The sequence below is a fragment of the Eurosta solidaginis genome, chromosome 4 (genome assembly GCF_040869045.1).
Source record: "Eurosta solidaginis isolate ZX-2024a chromosome 4, ASM4086904v1, whole genome shotgun sequence".
Lineage (NCBI taxonomy): Eukaryota > Metazoa > Arthropoda > Insecta > Diptera > Tephritidae > Eurosta > Eurosta solidaginis.
Genome location: NC_090322.1, coordinates 211,393,466 through 211,413,563, shown reverse-complemented (window position 1 = coordinate 211,413,563; position 20,098 = coordinate 211,393,466).

The following is a 20,098-nucleotide window of genomic DNA, read 5'->3' as shown; positions in this document are numbered from 1 at the left end:
ATGATTACCTATTTAATATATATGACCCGGTCTATGAAAAGGACGCTTATGACTCAAAAAAACAGCTGTTTACAGCTGTTTCTCGAAAAAAAAAAAGATGTTAGCAGCTGTTTCTTGCAATTTCTTTTTTGAGTCATAAGCCATCTTTTCACAGAACGGGTTACATATACTGTTGCCTGAAAAAATTATAGAGTCACATATATAAGTAGTATATACCCTATATAAAGCGTCAATCGGTGTTGATGAGGAGTTTATAAGGCAGTTGACAAGCGCAATGTAAAGATTTGTAGCTTCGGAGCTTCCGCAAGCCAATCGTCAACCTCACCTACGCGAGGAAAATTCTGATACATATATGAATGTATGATACACATATTTAGCAGGCGAGGCTCTGGCGACCTCAAGTTCCTCATAGAACTAAGTGGTGAGGGGAGTTGGATTACCTAGATGGTTTTATGTGGTCATATTAATCCTTTCCGAGATGATCGGGCTAGTACCGGTGTCTATATCCGTCAAAGGACCATCAACATCGATAACACTCCCAAAAACGATGTATATTGGAACTATTTTCCGTAATGCCCTGTCAAATTTTGTTTCGAGACAAACCGGTTTCGGCGTTGTGACATCATCAGTGTTGATTTTCGATCTCTTTCGGAGAGTTATTTATCGTTAACACAACAACAGGAGCCCCATTTTAAATGTTATAAAGTTCAAATTTCATTAAATACTAACGTATACACACGTCATACATAGTTCAGATCAATGATTCATGGTCATAACTATATAATGCAGATAACAACATATGAGTAGTTCAGTGGATAACGTCCAATGGATCAGTCCAAAAATTTGAAATGGGGAAAAACGACAGAACAGTTGACGATGACTTTAAAACTATAGTTGTTACAACAAAACTCAAAACTAAAATTGCAAAATGAATTATTAGGGCTTCTTTTACAATTTGAAAATATATAATGTTAGTATGTAAGTGTATGTGTTCACAGAACCTGTTATTATGATACAAATACGTTTTTATTGTTAAGAGTTTCAGTGGAAAATGGGGATAAGTGCACAAAATGTTTTGTTGTTGAAATCGATAGCGTAATGCGGCAGTTACCCACCGACGTATGCCGTACGTAAGGACGTTTGTCGCACGAAGCACGTTTGACCGAACTCTCAAGCCCGTAGGAATCAATGTGTGCGTCTGTGTACATGTACATAACATATTTGTGTGTGTATTGTTTACAGATAAGCACTGTTGCCATTGACCATTTTGCATGTATGCTTATGGAAACATCAACTTTTTCCAATTTAATTTTTGATATTGTAAAAGGCCAGAATACATATTAAATAAGTATTAATAGATTAAATATTTATAATCAGCACTTTTACATAATTATTTCGAATTATTTTCACAATTTTTCAAACTTTAATTAGGCGTTTTTGCATAAAATTGCAAACGGTCAAAAATTAGCACACAAAAGTTTACTAGGCAACTCTGTCTAGTGAGAGAGCGATCAGCTGACACGTTCTTACGGAAAAAATCAAAATTGTTTTGATTTCTACGTTCCGGGCTACGTACGTACGGGCGTTGCACATCGGTGAGTTTTCGTTTACATTGCACACTCATAAGATAGGTCGTGTCAGCTGACACGTGTTTGGTACGTACGTTCGTAAGTAACTGCCGCATAAAAATTCAACTTAATGATGTTTTGAATTTGAGCATTCGTTCAGAAATAAAAAAAAAAATATCCATCTAAATATTGACTTAGCTCGCGTAGTGTTTTAATTGAATTAGTATATTTTGGCAAGAGTACATTTTTATAATTTTGCAAATAAAGGCTGCAGATAATTTGTTTTTTAGTTCAGTGCATTCGAACAGTTTTATTTTTAATGAATTTAAAAAAATTACGTAAAACATTTCTACTTAAAAAAAAATAACATAAAAAATTTCTTCTTTTTAAAAGAAAAAATAACATAAAACAATTCTTTTTCAAAAGCTTTTTATCAGGAAGGTGGTAACTTACGACGAAGGTTACTCACTCATGTATATTGGAACTATTATCGTCATCCCTTGTCAAATTTGGTTTTGATACAAGCCAATTTCGGCGTTGTGCCATCATCAGTGTCGATTTTCGTTCTGATCTGTTGTTGTCGTTTGTCCTGTATTTATTGTTCGTAGGTAAATGAGCAGGTATTGTCAAAATTGATGCTTGTGTATATTTAGTTATGTGTATGTGCTGTGTGTTCATTCAGAACCGAGGGTGGTTTACCAATCAATTTGTGTGGCTGACTGGGGTAGGTAAAAATCCGTAATTTTAGTCGTTTGACCTTTTATGTGGGTTTGTTGTTTTGGTGTGTTAATTGTTTGTGTTTATTTGGTGTTGTGTGTTTTTCTGTTGTACCTGTATGATTACTTTGTTTCTTGTAAACAAGTTTTAAAGGCTCGAATATTGTGTCAGAAATTTTGCTTATCTGTTCGTTTATTATTCTACCGTTGAATGTTTTCTGTTTGTAGATTTCCATGTTTTCGAGTACGTTGAGACGTCGGCTTTTGCTTGTATGTGAAGAACCGTAACTATTTTTTTGATGTTTGCTGGGGAACATACTTTCTCGACCATGTGATTCGCGAAGTTAGACTCGGGTATAATGTTTGGATTCCGTATTTTTTTGTGGTAATCTCTAATATGTTCTCTGAACCTCGTTCTTATTTGCCGTCCTGTTTGTCCTATGTAACTATGCCGGCATCCGCAAGTAAGCTTGTATACGCCGTGGCTGCTAAACAGATACTCTGAGTTAGTGTTAGTTCTTAGTTTTCGCCCCAGATTGTTCGATGCTTTGAATACTGTGTTAATGTTGTATTTTTTAAAGAAGTTTGCCAATTTATATATTGCTTTTCCTGTATATGTCATAGTCGTCAATCTATTATTTTATTTTGATTATTTCCTTTTGGTTCTCCATTTGCTCTTCTGAGCTTATCTACTAGTGCTTTTTATATCCGTTGTTTGCAGCGATACTATATATGACCTTAAGTTCTCTCTTATATGCCTCTTGTGTAAGAGGTGTTCTTTCAAGTCTATGTACCAAGTGCCTTAATGCTGCATTTTTGTGCTGTTGGGGGTAATTTGAGGTATTATGTATTATTGTGTCGGTGGCCGTTGGCTTTATATATGTCATAGTTAAATCTTTTGGTTTCTTTATCAATATTTATCGTCTAGATAGTTGATTCCTCCGTCTTTTTCGGTTTCCATTGTAAATTTTATATTTCCCTGCTGCTTGTTGAGGTACTCCAGTACAAACTCTTCGTTATTAGTAGTTAAAACGCATATTATGCCATCCACGTATGTAGCATAAAATGACACGCCTAATGTGGACTTTAGCTCCTGTATGTACTTTTCTTCCAGATTTTGCATGAACACTTCCATAAGAATTGCTGATGTGGGGCTTCCCATTCCAAGATTGTTTGTTTGTCTATATATTTTATTGTTGAATTGAAAATAGCTTTGACGTAAAGTGGTTCTGAGCGTATTTGTGATTTGCATACTTTTCACCTTGTTTTTTGTATTATGAACTATTGTTGAGCTAACTATGTCCAAAGTCTCCGATAGTGGTATTGATGTGTAGAAATCTTTTATGTCAAAACATACCAATTTGCTGTTCTTTGTTAGCTCTATCTACAAAACAAGATAAGTCAGTTACTCACTCACTACACTGCACTTACTAAATTAGAAACTCTTCTAACCACAGCGATATCATAACATCGATCAATAGTCGAATTCATATGTAATAAAGCATTAAATTGGATTACAGTTACGCTTCCGATTACTGCTCTCATGCACTAATCAACTGAGTACAACAACAATTTCAAGAACACAAAAAATTGGCAGGCAGCGAAAGCTCGAAGTGAGGCAAAAAATAAAAAATAAGAGTGATTAAAAGCAAAATTAACAATTGATCAATGCAATATAAATGCAAGCGTGGACTTATTCCCTTTTTCCACTGAAAATAAAAATTTTCTGTTTCTTACAAAAAAATGTTTTATCTTTAAAAAGGGTTTACCGTTGAAATTTGAAAACAAAATTTTTACCATACATTGTTATTTATAAAACGAAGTGTATCCACGCTAAATCTCAAAAAACGCCAAAAATGGACTCATTGCCTTTATCCACTCAACGACTCATATGTGAAACATTTTGTGCAGATTAAAGATTTATTTTTTAATTTATAGTTATCGAAAATGTACTCTTATGTACTTCTCTTCTCTATATATTACACATCTGAAACTGCCGATTATTCGGATATAGCGAATGTGATAAAATTATTGCTCAGCTCCATTCATGAATGGTATAATATTTTCAGCTATACCGAAGACAGTCGCATTCTTACTTATTTTTTTTTTATATTTTTACAGTTTTTTTTTTCATTTAGTGTCCTTTTTTATTTTGTACTTTTATCCTTTTTCAAAACAAATATTAACCACTTGCGGATAGTTTTTTATTACCTTTCAGTAACATACAATATTAGGTACTTTAACTTTGAACTTATGATTCCAAATATAAGAAGGGTTAGACTGGGAGTGAGTGTACATTAAGAATAAGGAAGGAGAAACTGTATCGGTTTGACTATGTCGCTCCTGTGTTTATTAGAAAACTAGTCCCTACGTCAAGATCCTAATAAATGCTAATATTAAGGCCTTCCCTCTAAAGCAGCCTAGAGATTAAGCAATGCCACCATCGTGGAACATAGTTTTGAAAATGCTTCAGAATAATATAAATAATATTTTTAAGTTAACCACAAAAGTCGTATAATATAAGGAGTACTGGGATAAATACCGAGATGATGGAGAAACTTCATTTCGGATAAAGATTATTCTCGGGAGAGTGCTAGTTTTAGAAAGGAAAAAAAGGATGTTTGATTAAACAATATTAATTCCCATAGAGTCCAATAGCTTAAAAAGTAATTGGAAAGAAAAAATAATGGGCCACTAGCTTTTTGACTGAACGGCTTCATCGGTATCAAAATATCCCCCTCGTAAATACGTTCCTGCAAAGTACAATTGCAACTGTTTGGGTGAATCATCTAATGATGTAGGCTCACTTAATCCCAATCCTTTGAAAGCAGCAGTCGAAACTTTTCTGCAGATTGACCTTTTGGCGCAAAGAACAAGACACTGCAAAGCTGTTGCGGTAGGCAACGTTGCAAAGGATCAATTTGCACATAAAGAAGTTGGCCTAGAATTGGATAAGAGTAATCAGATTAAGCGGTGTTGATGAGATGAAATAATTCAAAGGATTCAAGGGGTTGATAAGCGCAATTCACAGTTTCCGCAACCCAATTTTCAACCTCGCCCACGCGAGCCGAATCGTGTTTCAAATATGAATGTTTATACACATATTTAGCAGGCATGGCTCTGGGACCACAAGTTCTTGATGGTACTAGCGGGTGTAGGTGTTGGATGGGCTTATAAGGTTCAACGTAGTCAAACCAAGAGATAAAGATTACAGGAGATTATTACGGTCACTTTGTTGCAAAATTGTTGGTTGTGTATTGTAATTACAGCAGTAAACAGACAAATGGGTGTGGTAATTATAATCAAATTTCGCCAAAAAAACTCTTTCTCTAGAATCAAAAGACTTCTATGAATTTTATTTGTGTTTACTGTTTTATATCCCAATCAATTTAAACCTAATATAGCATAAGTTATTGACCCTCAAAACTCGCATTGATTTTTGCTATATTTATGTTTTATATTTTTCTTCTTGTAAGGTGCGAAACGGTTTTTGTTGTATGGAAGAGAATCTGAAACCATTCTGAAAAAGATTCTCAAATATCAATGCGAATTTTGAGAGGCCTTTAAATTGCACTTTGTCTGAGAAATATGATTGGGCTATATGACTGCATAGTCAAAAATTATAAGAGAAATCCAAATAAAAATTTCCAAATGTGTGCAAAATGTTTTCGAAAACTTTTTTGAAATCGCTTTGCATTGCTTCAATTATGACACACATAGAATTTTTTTCTAAAAATAAAGAAAATTTAACAAATAATAATTATTCAACGAATTCTAAAAAAATGTTCACCGTTTTTAAACGATTTAATTTAGCGTGACTCTGTGTAGCGAAAACAATTTTGTAATTAAAATTTAAGTAACTACCCGATAAGCTACAAGCTTGAAACTTTAAATATAGTAAAGTGATGATGAAGATGTGAATGCAATAATAAGAAAAAAACGCCGATAGGTGACGCATGGATCGAAATATTTCAAAAAATCGTATTTGTGGTCCGATGTGGCTCACATTTGGAACACATAATACATACATGAATAGAGAGCGACCCATGAGAGAATCGTCGCAAGGGTGGCGCAAGGATCGTGATATTAAAAAAAATCGTTTGTGTGGTCCGATTTGGCTTATATTTGGAACAAATATTACATACAGTCTGGTAGAAGTGGCATCCAAATACTCTGGATTTCATTTCATTGTCTGATCAACGCCCTAGATTGATGAGGAATGTGATGACTAGTACCTAGGACCTATCTAATTATTTTCTAGCTTTTAGTATTATTGTTACTTAATGTCAGTATTGTTTTCAATAAAGCCGTTTAACTATAGATTTTTTTTAGTTATTTTATTTTCAGTTCGTGCGTTTATCTTATTTATTTTTAAAAGAAAATTTAACCTAAATAAACGTTGTTGTAACCATAACATTATTACACACTTTCGATTTTCTTTTCTTTCATTTAAGTATTCTTCTCTTTATTCACAAGCCTGCTTCGGCTACCATTTTTGTATGTCGACTATATTCTTCTACAACTTTCTTAATTACATATTCATTGAAATTTTACGTTTATTATTTAGTAGACATGGAAAATTCCTTAACGGGCAAATACTACAGTCCTTATCACGTACATTTATAAAGCTTTTTTTCTAATTTTGTTTGCTATGTTCATTTTCACATTTTCTTTTATTCGCCCATTTTCTCCTTTTCCCACATTACTTGTCGTTTATCGCTATTAAAGTGGTGTATATCAAAGCGATAAATTATTTCACAGTCCGCTGCTTTCAATGTTCTGGCAAATGTTGTAATAAATAACGGTCTCCATCAAAAGGTTAGTCTTTAGGACATACAATTTTCGTACAAGCAAATGTTTATAAATAAATAATATAATCTTATGAATAAATCAATTCCATAATTTGGATGGTATGCATAGTGTCTTTATTGTTATGTTACAGTACAATCGGCAGTGCAGCCGCCGAGAAGGGGCGGTAACATGCTTCGCTTTCTACACCGAATATCACAGTAAATAAACATCGAAAATTTAGAAACAAGATTTTTCAATTAAAAAAAAAAGTTTTTCTTTCCGCGGTCGGCACTCGGCAGTGGTTTTACCAGCACTACCAGTGCATTTGTAGCTCGCGGCTGCCGCTCAAAGTAGGCATAAATTATGTCTGTCCCGTTCTGTCAATTTGTGGGGGAAATCAAAGAGGAGCAGTACACACATTGGAAGATAGGTTGGATGCAAATCTCCTCGGAGGTAAATCACGCCAAGTACTTTTAATATTTTCCACACCGAAGGTCTTTACTTCAAGTGTATCAAACATAACAATAAAATGCTTCAGAAAAATTTGCGCTCGTCTAATACGTTACATTGTCACAAGTGGAAAATGCCGTCTTTGATGGATCGGGCGCTTCGGGATACACATACCTGGGTATCTAATGTCGAGGTGACCACTACCACGGAGGAGACGGACATGGTCTTATTTACTAAAAGGTAAAAGACCCCAGTTTGAACCAGGTTTAAGTTCAGAGGGTCGACCTTGAAAAAAATATCTACGAATCTTTGTAGACAGTAAGTTGTAGTGGAAGCTCAACGTGGAGTATAGGTTGAAGAAGTAATGGACCGCACTTTATGCATGTAAAATAATACTGGGGTGTACGTGGGGTATATCGACCTATTTTTTCTCTCATTGGGCATTTACAGCGATTGTAAAGTCTATCCTACAGTATGGAGTCCTTGTTTAGTGGACAGCCACACAAAAAATAACTACCTCAATAAATTAGAGGGGTATGCAGGCTATCAATGCTAAGCATTACGGGAGCACTGAAAACAACCCCAACAGCTTCACTGTATGCCATTCTGCACATTACACCTGCAGACCTGTTGGCCAAGAACATAGCGTTAAGAACGGCAAAGGGGTTCAGTGCCTCGGAGCAGCGTGAACGTAGACCATATGGCCATAGTAGTAAAGCGTCATCAATTACAGGACAAGCAGACTACCTGAATCCGTGTCTGTGCTTCGGAGGGGTGAATGGTTGGCGCAGGGGTTTCCAAATTGTGGACGAGCTGATGAACGTGTACACCGATGATTGCAAAGTAGTGGAAGGAGTAGGGTCTGCGGTATACTGGCTGCCAGATCTTACAAGCTACTAGACCACTGTAGCGTTTTTCAGACGGAAGTAGTAGCCGTAACCAAAGCAGTAAAAACACTTTAAGAAAATTAAGAAAATAGATTAAACTGCAACCGCTTCAACTTTTATATTGATAGTCAAGCCGCAATTAAGGCAATAACCTCGCGTATAACAGCATCTAAAAGTGTGTTAGAGTGTAAGCAATCCCTGGAAAGAATCGGGATAAGGAGATCCATACACCTATATTTGGCCCCAGTGCATATCGAAATAGATGGTACTAAAAAATTAGATGAACAAGCAGAAAATGGCGCATCCCCCGAAGCTTACTCCATAGTTGTCTCAATTAGATTGGGTGAAATTAAGAGAATTCGAGAGTTGCACATGATCGTCCAAGCAGACAAGTCGTGAACCCAACTTCGGGAATGTAACGTGTCGAAGATTATGTGCAGGTCTTACAACCTTAGACTAACAAAATTGCTCCTATCATAAAAAACAGAGACTGTGGACCCATGACGGGTACACTGACCGGACACTGCCTTTTGGCGTCACATGCCTTTAAATTAGACTTGGTCAATTATAGCAGATACAGAAAGCGCGGCTTGCAGGAGGAGCGATCGAGCACGTTTTGTAGCCATGCTCTGCGCTTGTAAAGGCTATGACTCAAGCTATTAGGGGTGTTACATCTGTCAGATCTAAAAGCAGTAAGTGAAATAGGCCCTAGAAAGCTTCTAGAGGACGGAGCTATTTTATAACTAATCAGCGATAACTATTTTGAAAAGTGTCATACTTTATATGAATAAGGAGAGACTTACTACTAGCAGTTATCAAACAGATTGCTAGCAATAGCACAAATAAGGTTTTATGTTTTGTATCAACTAAAGAAAATGCCGAATGATTTTTAATAATCGGGGATTGCCCATATTGCTTTTTTTTAAATGTATGAAAACATTTATTTGAAGCAATTTTTTAATTTTTTTATAATTTATTTAATAATTTGGGAAAAATTTTAAACAACGTGACATCAGGACGGACAAGGCGACAGCTGTTTCGATTATACCTTGTAAATCTCTTCAAAGCCTTTTCTCCCGGGAGTGGGAGTCGAACTCGCACCCCTACGATAGTTGAAATGGTTGTAAACGCATTCAGCTACGTCATGCCTGTTGTGAAGTCTGCCGAATATTTATGCACTTTTAGTGCAAATTTTATTATTTCCAATTTTATATAATTGACATTAAAATGCAACAACAATATTTACCTATAATAATAAACTGTTATTATAGCAATTAATAAAAGCAGCAACAATAACAATAATAAGTAATGACATGTAAAATTGTCACAAGTCTCGGTCACTTGAATTCCCATTCGCAGATACTCATTTTCATATTGTAAGTTCCGTTTTTGGAATGAGTAATGTGAAGGAAGTTTATTGGTTATCATGCATTGCCTAGTATAACTGTTGTAAAATTAACCTGAACTGTTTTCAAACACCGCATCGCAGAAAGCTATTTTATTAATTTAAAAAATCTACAGCGATGAAAACATGTCATGACTTCTGTCTAGGGCGTTGATCAGACAGCTTTGTACCCGTCAAATGTCTATTGATAGTCATAAGTAAGACCAACTGAACCTTAATCAGGTTATGCTATGGCTGACATTTTTAGAAATTTCACGCACCCAACGCTTTTATTTAATTGTCTGATTAACGCACTAGATTGATGAGGAGTGTGATGACTAGTACCTAGGACCTAGCTAATTATTTTCTAGCTTTTAGTACTATTATTACTTAATGTAAATATTGTTTTCAATAAAACCGCTTAACTTAATTTTTTTTTTTTTTTATCACAGATACATTATTAAATGTCACCAAATTAACTTAATAAATTTTTTTTTTAACAATTTTTTTTTTGAAGTTTTTAGTCTTCATTTAATTATTATTTCTCATTCTATTTAGCTCACTTAGCGACTCATTATTACAAGGAATCTTTCCTGACAATTTTTTACAATCAAGTCCTCAATACATAATCCTTCCAAAGACTTTACTAGACTCAGTGCCACGTATGCTTGTCCCTACTCGAACTCCAAAGTATTTTGATGTCAAATCTACCGAACTGTATGTAATATTTGTTCCAAATATGACCCAAATCGGACCACAGTTACGAGTATTTTTAATATATCGATCCATGCGCCAACTATCGAAGGTTTTTTTCTTATTATTGCATTGTCATCGGGTTCTGAACTATATTCCAAGTTTCAAGCTTGAAGCTTATCGGGAGACAACTTAAATTTTAAGTACAAATTTCGCTACACAGAGTTAATTTAATAAAACCGTATAAAAATAACACCTTTTTCTTTAAGAATAAACGAGCCAGTTTGTATTTCATAAGTTTTTTTGACATTCGGCCGTTTTTTCTTAATTTTTTCTGCGAATTGAAAATTTTGTTTTTAGTTCGAAAAGTTTTTACCGAAATAATTTTCCCATGTGTTATTTGCATTGTTTTTATTGTTGAATATGTTGATGAAAAAATAAAATTTTAAAAATAAACAAAAACTTTCCAAACTCGCAAAGTTTGGAGGAATGGTAGTCTCGCTTTCTCACGGTAGAAATTTTTTTTTTTGTATTTGGGAGTTCCAATAAAGTTTCGTCAGTTTTTCTAACTTGGAATCCAAAACAAAATAAAGGAATAAAGGAAATATAATTATTACCATTACTTAGTAGTGTGATTTATTCAGATTTTTAATAAAACGTATGCAAATCTCAAATTTTAATTTCATTAATAAATTCAAGCTCTTCATGTTCTTATTTTTTTGTTCTTGGAAAATGAACGACCTATTCTTAAAACAATTGCCTTGCTCTTGAACTGACAACCATTTTCTTGAAACGAGAACGGCTGGTCTTAAATTAGGAACAAATGTTCTATTAATGAGAACGAATGTTCTTAAATTAAGAACAATGTTCTTAAATTAAGTTGAAAAAAAAAGAAACGGTATAATTCATGTGCACTACAATGTTAAATACAACATTTGGCACAATCTATTAAGCAGTTGTAGTTGCCCAGCGCCTATGATATTGCGGTTGATATCGTATGGAGTGAGTTCGATTACCGTCAAACTCTGAAGTTTTTTAAAACAATTTTTTTTATTTTTTATTTTTTTACTCTTATTTTTCGTTCAGTTCCATTCACATATGCACAGGTAATTCTCAAACTTGTTATGAAATGTCTTAAATATATAAATATATATTAAGATCATCAAATATCAATAACAGAAATATATGAAAAAAAATGCATATTATTCCTTTTTGTCTAATCTTTTGGGTTTTAATAATAGTTTTTTGTTATTATTATTTTTTATTAATGGCAAAAAAATTATTTATTAATAAAAAAAATAAATAAATGGTACCTTCCCACTCCCACTCCCAACAATGATCAAGCACAAACTGTTCTTGAATTGAGACCGAAAGCCGATAAATCGACCACAAATCGTTCTCGAAGCGTGAGAACGAAAAATCTTAAATCAAGCCCAAGGAGTGCTTGAAATGAGCACAGAAGGTTCACACATCAATACCAAAGTGGTCATAAAATACGAACGGTGTGCTTGGAAAACCTGTTCTTAAAACAAGCCCATGGGTCAGGAGTTAAGAAAAAAAACGTACTTAACAGCCTTTTGTCAGCGAATGTTTTTAATTTTGAACTTGTTTAGTTCGTTTTAGAACGATTCTTTCTCTGAGTATAATAGGTTATGTGAAAAAGTTCTTAAAGTGACATATTTTACTCCTGAAAAATGCAAAAAACAAAAATTTTTTGAGGACAACATTCGTGAAAAATTTTTAGATAGCCGAATGACGGAACAAAGAAGAATTTAGAGCAAGACAATTGATGGCTTACTTCACCTGGTTATTCCACCGTGACCATAACCATGGGAAGCGGTAATTGTCACTCATATGCCATGGTGTACCGTTGTGAAATCGTGTGCATCAATTAACTGTATAAATAAGTTCCTCAATACCTGTTTAAAGCGAGTTAATGAAATACAACCTGAAGTAAGGCACCCATTGTGTGCAGCAAAAAAATTAAAGTTGCCACTTTAAAGCAAACGAAGAGGATCGTGGCTTAACCACGAAACAAAGCTGGATCTGGTACTTATTCGCCATCAGAAATGACCTCAATTAATCATACGCTTTCGTTGAATGTTATGCAATTTTTACCGGACTTGAACTAGTTTTTACAAAAGGGTCTAGGTTTACGGCATGAATATGACAGGTTATATGAAGCTGAAAATTTTATATGTAAATATCTTTGCTTACGGTATGGGGCCTTCCACTATATAAGGTTAGCAGAAGCGTAAGCGTAGTCTTTGGAAGTGGTGTGCTATATGGGGGGCTATAGAATGTAAGTGTAGACGTAACCAGTGGTATTGGTAGTGATAATATAGAATGTAAGCGTAGGTGTAGTCAGTACACTTACAGCTTAATGCAGAAACAATTTGTATGGAAGAGTTGATGTGAGCGAAATCAGACAACAAATTAAGTTAAAGCAAGAAGTGTTATTCAATTAGTTCTGTGAAATAAGGAAGCATGATGGTTTCAAGTGTCTTTGCTACTGGCGGCAGGAGGGATATCGGACGATACGTCACTTTAGTAAACGAGTTTTCTGGGTTTTAGTAGGGGTATCGCCAAGGTGAACAGAGATAAACGAGAGGTTACTGAATCCCGCATTGTCAAGGCTTTTTATCATCCACTTAGCAATCTCATTCAGCGCCACTGCTTTGGCTGTCTTAGCATATTTGATGGCTTCTTCAACCCTATTTGCAGTGATGGTAATGGCAGACGCCAATGTGTTGGCTTACCGTATGGATTTGTCATCCGAGAAATATATGACGCATTGCCTCCCGAAAGCGTTTGCATATTTCTTTAACATCAAGGCGATAGATATTTTATTATTGTGCTTCGTCGAATTTGAGAGGAATCTTACAGTTGACTACAGCTAACCAACAACGGCAGAAAAGCTTCAGTAATTTAGATATTGCTGCCCATTCCTTACTTGTGTTTATCTAAAAACTGTCTGTTGCGTTAATTTAAGTCCCTAATTCGAGGTTGCCAAAGCATTGCTATATCACAAGATCACACGCCAATCTAATGCTTTATACATAAAATTATTATATAAATCTTATATAGATATTGTTAAATTCGGTTAGATTAAGCAAAAGTTATGTTGTTTGGGGCAACTCATTCAAACTCACAAGTTTTCTAATACGTAAACATGTTAATCATATTCTTAGCATAGAATGCCAAATTCGCACAACAGCACCACAAACAAATAAAAAATGCATGCATATAATTAGAAACAAATTAAACTTGTTCGTTAGACAAAACCAATTTATTCTAACCTGCTTATGTACACACATTCATTATTATTCAATTCTATCAAATGCAAATGTCACATAACAAACCACACCGCCAACTACGGAAAATTCGAAGTAACGAAACAAATTATAACCGTAGTTATGCCACATATCAACCGAAATTTAAGTGGCATGCATAATTTATAGGCAACAACAAGTAAGGAAGGCTAAGTTCGGGTGTAACCGATCATTATATACTCAGCTGAGAGTTTTGGAGACAAAATTAAGGAAAATCACCAATTAGCAAAATGAACCTAGGGTAACCCTGGAATGTGTTTGTATGACATAGGTATCAAATGAAAGTTGTTAATGATTATTTAAAACGTTGTGGGCCTTAGTTCTACAGGTGGACGCCTTTTCGAGATATCGCTATTTTAAATATATTTCGCCCGTTTTCACAGAAAACAGTTATCGTCATAAAATCTATGTCCCTACCAAATTGCACAAGGATTGGTAAATTTTTGTTCGACTTACGGCATTAAAAGTATTCTAGATGAATGAAATGAAAAAGGGCGGAGTTACGCTCATTTTGAAATTTTCTTTTATCTTTGTATTTTGTTGCACCATGTCATTACTGGAGTCGAATGTTGACATAATTTACTTTTATACTGTAAAGATATTAAATTTTTTGTTAAAATTTGACTTATAAAAAATTTTTTTTTTTTTTAAGTGGGCGTGTTCGTCATCCGATTTCGCTAATTTTTATTTAGCACACATATAGTAATAGGAGTAATGTATCTACCAAATTTCATCATGATATCTTCAACGACTGCCAAATTACAGCTTGCAAAACTTTTAAATTACCTTCTTTTAAAAGTGGGCGGTGCCACGCCCATTGTCCAAAATTTTTCTCATTTTCTATTTGGCGTCATAAGGTCAACGCACCTACCAAGTTTCATCGCTTTATCCGTCTTCGGTAATGAATTATCGCTCTTTTTCGGTTTTTCGAAATTTTCGATATCGAAAAAGTGGGCGTGGTTGTAGTCCGATTTCGTTCCTTTTAAATAGCGATCTAAGATGAGCGCCCAGGAACCTACATACCAAATTTCATCAAGATACCTCAAAATTTACTCAAGTTATCGTGTTTACAGACGGACGGACGGACATGGCTAAATGAATTTCTTTTTTCACCCATATCATTTTGATATATAGAAGTCTATATCTATCTCGATTAGTTTATGCCGTTACGGATTACTGTTATGCGAACAAAGTTAACATACTCTGTGAGCTCTGCTCAGCTGAGTATAATTATGTATATCAGACACACTGACACAATCAAGTGCACCACATATATGTACATTCATGTCGTATCAACCAAAAGCCATATTTACTGATATCAAGCGCGTACAAACAAACAAACTTATATATGTTGTTACTCCTGCAATTTATGGTATCTCTGCAATAAAGAGTGCGACTATTCCCTAAAGAAAGCTGTCTCCGATTGATCTCTTTTTTCTATATTGGGGCATAATTGATCCCCTCTAGTCCCTTGTTGGGATCAGTCATGTTGAAATCTATGTAGTCCATTTTAAGAAATATAAAAAAGTGGCAACGAAGTGAGGTAAATAAAAAAGACTAGCTGACCTTCGTTTTACCCAAAATTTTGGTTAGACATTTGTGATTGCTAATAACTTAGGTTATAGATTTATATAAAAGCATAAATTAAGGCTGCGTAACTCTGTGATGTGTTAAGTTATTGAGTTGTTGCCGAACCTAAATATTGCATGCTTTTCTGCGCACTTGATTTTGTTTTAGAGATTTTTGGCGATAAAATTTTAGCTAAGCGAAAATTGGAATTTGGGGGCTGGTGTCACTGAAGTTAACACACTGTTTCGTTCTATCCTGGCACAATGACGCCACTAACAGCAGTACCACTACAGACTCATCTTCGACATAACATCAATTCTCAATAATTCAACTTAATGCCGCCTGTAACGCTAATCTACTTAGTACTGGTATTATGATCGGGCGACATTTGTAATTCGGTAATCGGAAGTTGCTGCTAGTCAAAACTTCACCCCAATGCCGCCAATAATACTGCTGTGACGCCACCTATGACTGGTAATAAATAGCGTTATGAGCAGGCGACATCTCTAATTCGGTAATCGAAAGTTGCTAGTAGTCATAAAATGCCACCTACGAATATTATAACATGAGCGGCGACATCTGTAATTCGGTAATAGGAAGTTGCTGTTAGTTAAAACTTCACCACAATGCCACCAATAACACTGCTGTGACGCCACCTATGACGGGTAATAAATAGCGTTATGAGCGGGCGACATCAGTCATTCGGTAGTCGAAAGTTCCTGCTAGTCATATAATTCCACCTACGAATATTATAGCATGAGCGGGCGACATCTGTAATCGGAGTTGCTGCTATTCAACACTATGCATAATATGCGAGCATGGGATTCACCACGTGGAAAGAAATTTTTCTCATATAAAATAGCATGGTTAATCCCATACCCGCGAACGAATGGCATGAAATATTGCTTGATAGCATGTTTTGAACCTTCTTGTTACTTCTAGTCACCCAGGGGTATAAAAATACTCTTTACCAATGCCCTTATCAACAGCTTTCATTTGATATTCATATTGTATAAACACATTTTAGTGGTACCGGGGTCCACGTTTTGTCCTCAAGACCCCAGCCACCCAGCGGTATGAAATATAGCCTATAGCCTATTCGGGTACCTAGATAATATAACTACAAAATTTTATAAAAGTCGGTCCAGTAGTTTTCAAGTTTTAAGGATCTGAACATACACTCACCACGATTCATTTATATATATATATATATATATATTATGGATGATCAATTCGAATTATTTAAGGCAAAGTCGGAGCCCTATATCGAACCTAGGTTAGGTTAGGTTAGGGTGGCTGCCCTAGGGCACACTTAGGCCAGTAGTATTAGGCCCGTTGTGATACCACGAAAAACACCGTTACCTTTCCTCTTCGAACCATTTTGAGGTCCTGATGAAAGCTACCAGGTCCTTGACGTCATGCTTCACAACCTGGCTCAGATTAACAAGAAATGGAGCTCCCAGAAAGCGCTGCCATGCTCCGCTTAGTGCTGGGCAGTTGCAAATGAGGTGAACCACCGTTTCCTCCTCCTCATCCTCTTTACAACTCCTACAGCATCGACGATAAGGCGCTCCTAACCTTTCTGCATGCCTACCTATGAGGCAATGACCAGTTACTGCCCCCCACAAGTGTGGAAGTTGTACCCCTTCTTAGGTTGTACAGTTGTCGGGATCTTGTAGTGTCCCATTTAGGCCAGGTTTCTTTCGATGTTCGGCACCCCAGTATTTGTAGCCATGTTTCGTAGGCTTGACAGTGACAGTGTGTTCTTTTAGCATTTCCCTCCATGTCCCTATGTCCAGGGACCCATGTGAGGTGTACACGGTTCTGTTGAGCCATCTCTTAAAGAGATCGGCGACAGTTTAGTGCTAGTTCAGAATTGAACGAGTGGGAGACCAGAGATTTTATGGCAGCTTGGCTGTCGCTGAAGATAAAAATTTCTTTGCCTACATTGTATGTCCCTATGCTAGCTGCGGCTTCCATTATGGCTGCAACTTCTGCCTGGAATACACTGCAGTGGTCGGGTAGTCTGAATGAGAGCTGGGGGTCAAGGTCCCTTGAGTACACTCCACCTCCAACTCTACCGTTTAGCTTGGAGCCGTCCGTGTATATCGAAATGCTGTTGCTCATAGCAAGGCACTTATCCGACTCCGTCGAGTCATCCCTGCTTGGTATATTTATGTTAAAGTTGGTTTCCGCAACTGTTGTGGTCGCACAGCGGTCCGTGCTAGGAGGAAGAAAACTATATTTGTTTAGTATACTTGAGTGTCCTGTGGTATTGTTGTTCCAACACGACAACTCCCTTAGACCCAGGGCTGACGTTGCCGCTGCTCGATGATATCGAACCTAAAAGCGTTTTAAATGTACGGGGTTATGTACGAAAACTAACACTTTTTGATGAGAAAAAATATTAGTCTTGGATTGGTCCTATCGTTCCCGTTGGGATATAAATGTGTACAATTAGTCTCTTCATAGTACATGCTCAAATAAAAGGGAACAGTTCAACGCATACTCCACAAAAGAGTATGCGACTCATCCCGGCCTCAACTCAGACTAATCGCATTTTTTGCAGGGATGTTTGCTCAGCACTAAGATGGTAGCGATATAGTAAACACGCAAGTGACAATCTATATAACGATTTGGTAGTGATTTGAATTCACATATTTCGAAATTGTTGTTGTATATTTATCAGACAACATAACAAGATAAGTGATACTTCAATTCCCAAATGACAAATAGAGAAAATCACAAAAGCATAAAACAACATAATTTCCTTGTTAGTATCGAATATACATTTGTGTGTGTGTGTGTACATTTTAGAATCCTGCATACAAAATCACTGATGCTTTTTATACTCAGTTGAGCAGAGCTCACAGAGTATATTAACTTTGATTGGATAACGGTTGGTTGTACAGGTATAAAGGAATCGAGATAGATATAGACTTCCATATATCAAAATCATCAGGATCGAAAAAAAATTTGATTGAGCCATGTCCGTCCGTCCGTTAACACGATAACTTGAGTAAATTTTGAGGTATCTTGATGAAATTTGGTATGTAGGTTTCTGAGCACTCATCTCAGATCGCTATTTAAAATGAACGATATCGGACTATAACCACGCCCACTTTTTCGATATCGAAAATTTCGAAAAACCGAAGAAGTGCAATAATTCATTACCAAAGACAGATAAAGCGATGAAACTTGGTAGGTAAGTTGAACTTATTACGAAGAATAGAAAATTAGTAAAATTTTGAACAGTGGGCGTGGCACCGCCCACTTTTGAAAGAAGGTAATTTAAAATTTAATTTGTCAGTCGTTGAAGATATCGTGATAAAATTTGGCAGGAACGGTACTCCTATTACTATATGAACACTTAAAAAAAATTAGCAAAATCGGAGAAGGACCACGCCCACTTAAAAAAAAAATTTTTTTTAAAGTAACATTTTAACAAAAAATTTAATATCTTTACAGTATATAAGTAAATTATGTCAACATTTAACTCCAGTAATGATATGGTGCAACAAAATACAAAAATGAAAGAAAATTTCAAAATGGGCGTGGCTCCGCCCTTTTTCATTTAATTTGTCTAGGCTACTTTTAATGCCATAAGTCGAACAAAAATTTACCAATCCTTTCGAAATTTGGTAGGGGCATAGATTTTATGACGTTAACTGTTTTCTGTGAAAATGGGCGAAATCGGTTGAAGCCACGCCCAGTTTTTATACACAGTCGTCCGTGTGTCCTTCCGCATGGCCGTTAACACGATAACTTGAGCAAAAATCGACATATCTGTACTGAACTTAATTCACGTACTTATCTGAACTCACTTTATTTTGGTATAAAGAATGAACGAAATCCGACTATGACCACGTCCACTTTTTCGATATCGAAAATTACGAAAAATGAAAAAATGCTATAATTCTATACCAGATACGAAATAAGGGATGAAACATGGTAATTGGATTGGTTTATTGACGCGAAATATAACTTTAGAAAAAACTTTGTAAAATGGTTGTGACACCTACCATATTAAGTAGAAGAAAATGAAGAAGTTCTGCAGGGCGAAATAAAAAACCCTTAAAATCTTGGCAGGTATTACATATACAAATAAATTAGCGGTATCCAACAGATAATGTTCTGGGTCACCCTGGTCCACATTTTGGTCGATATCTGGAAAACGCCTTCACATATACAACTACCACCACTCCCTTTTAAAACGCTCATTAATACCTTTAATTTGATACCCATATCGTACAAACACATTCTAGAGTCACCCCTGGTCCACCTTTATGGCGATATCTCGAAAAGGCGACCACCTATAGAACGAAGGCCCACTCCCTTTAAAAATACTCATTAACACCTTTCATTTGATACACATGTCATACAAACACATTCCAGGGCTTCCCTCGGTTCATTTTCCTACATGGTTATTTTCCCTTATGTTGTCACCATAGCTCTCAACTGAGTATGTAATGTTCGGTTACAACCAAACTTAACCTTCCTTACTTGTTTATATTCGCTTTTGGGAACTTCTTGCTGATAATAGTGGTTTGGCTTTTATCCTCAATTCACGAAACTAATTTGAAATGTTTGGTTTCTACACAGCAAATGTTATGAAATCGTTTGAAAAGTATACAGAAGAGGAGCGATGAAAAACAACAACAATTGCAATATAAAACAAACTTATCTTGACAACGTAGATGTCAACAAC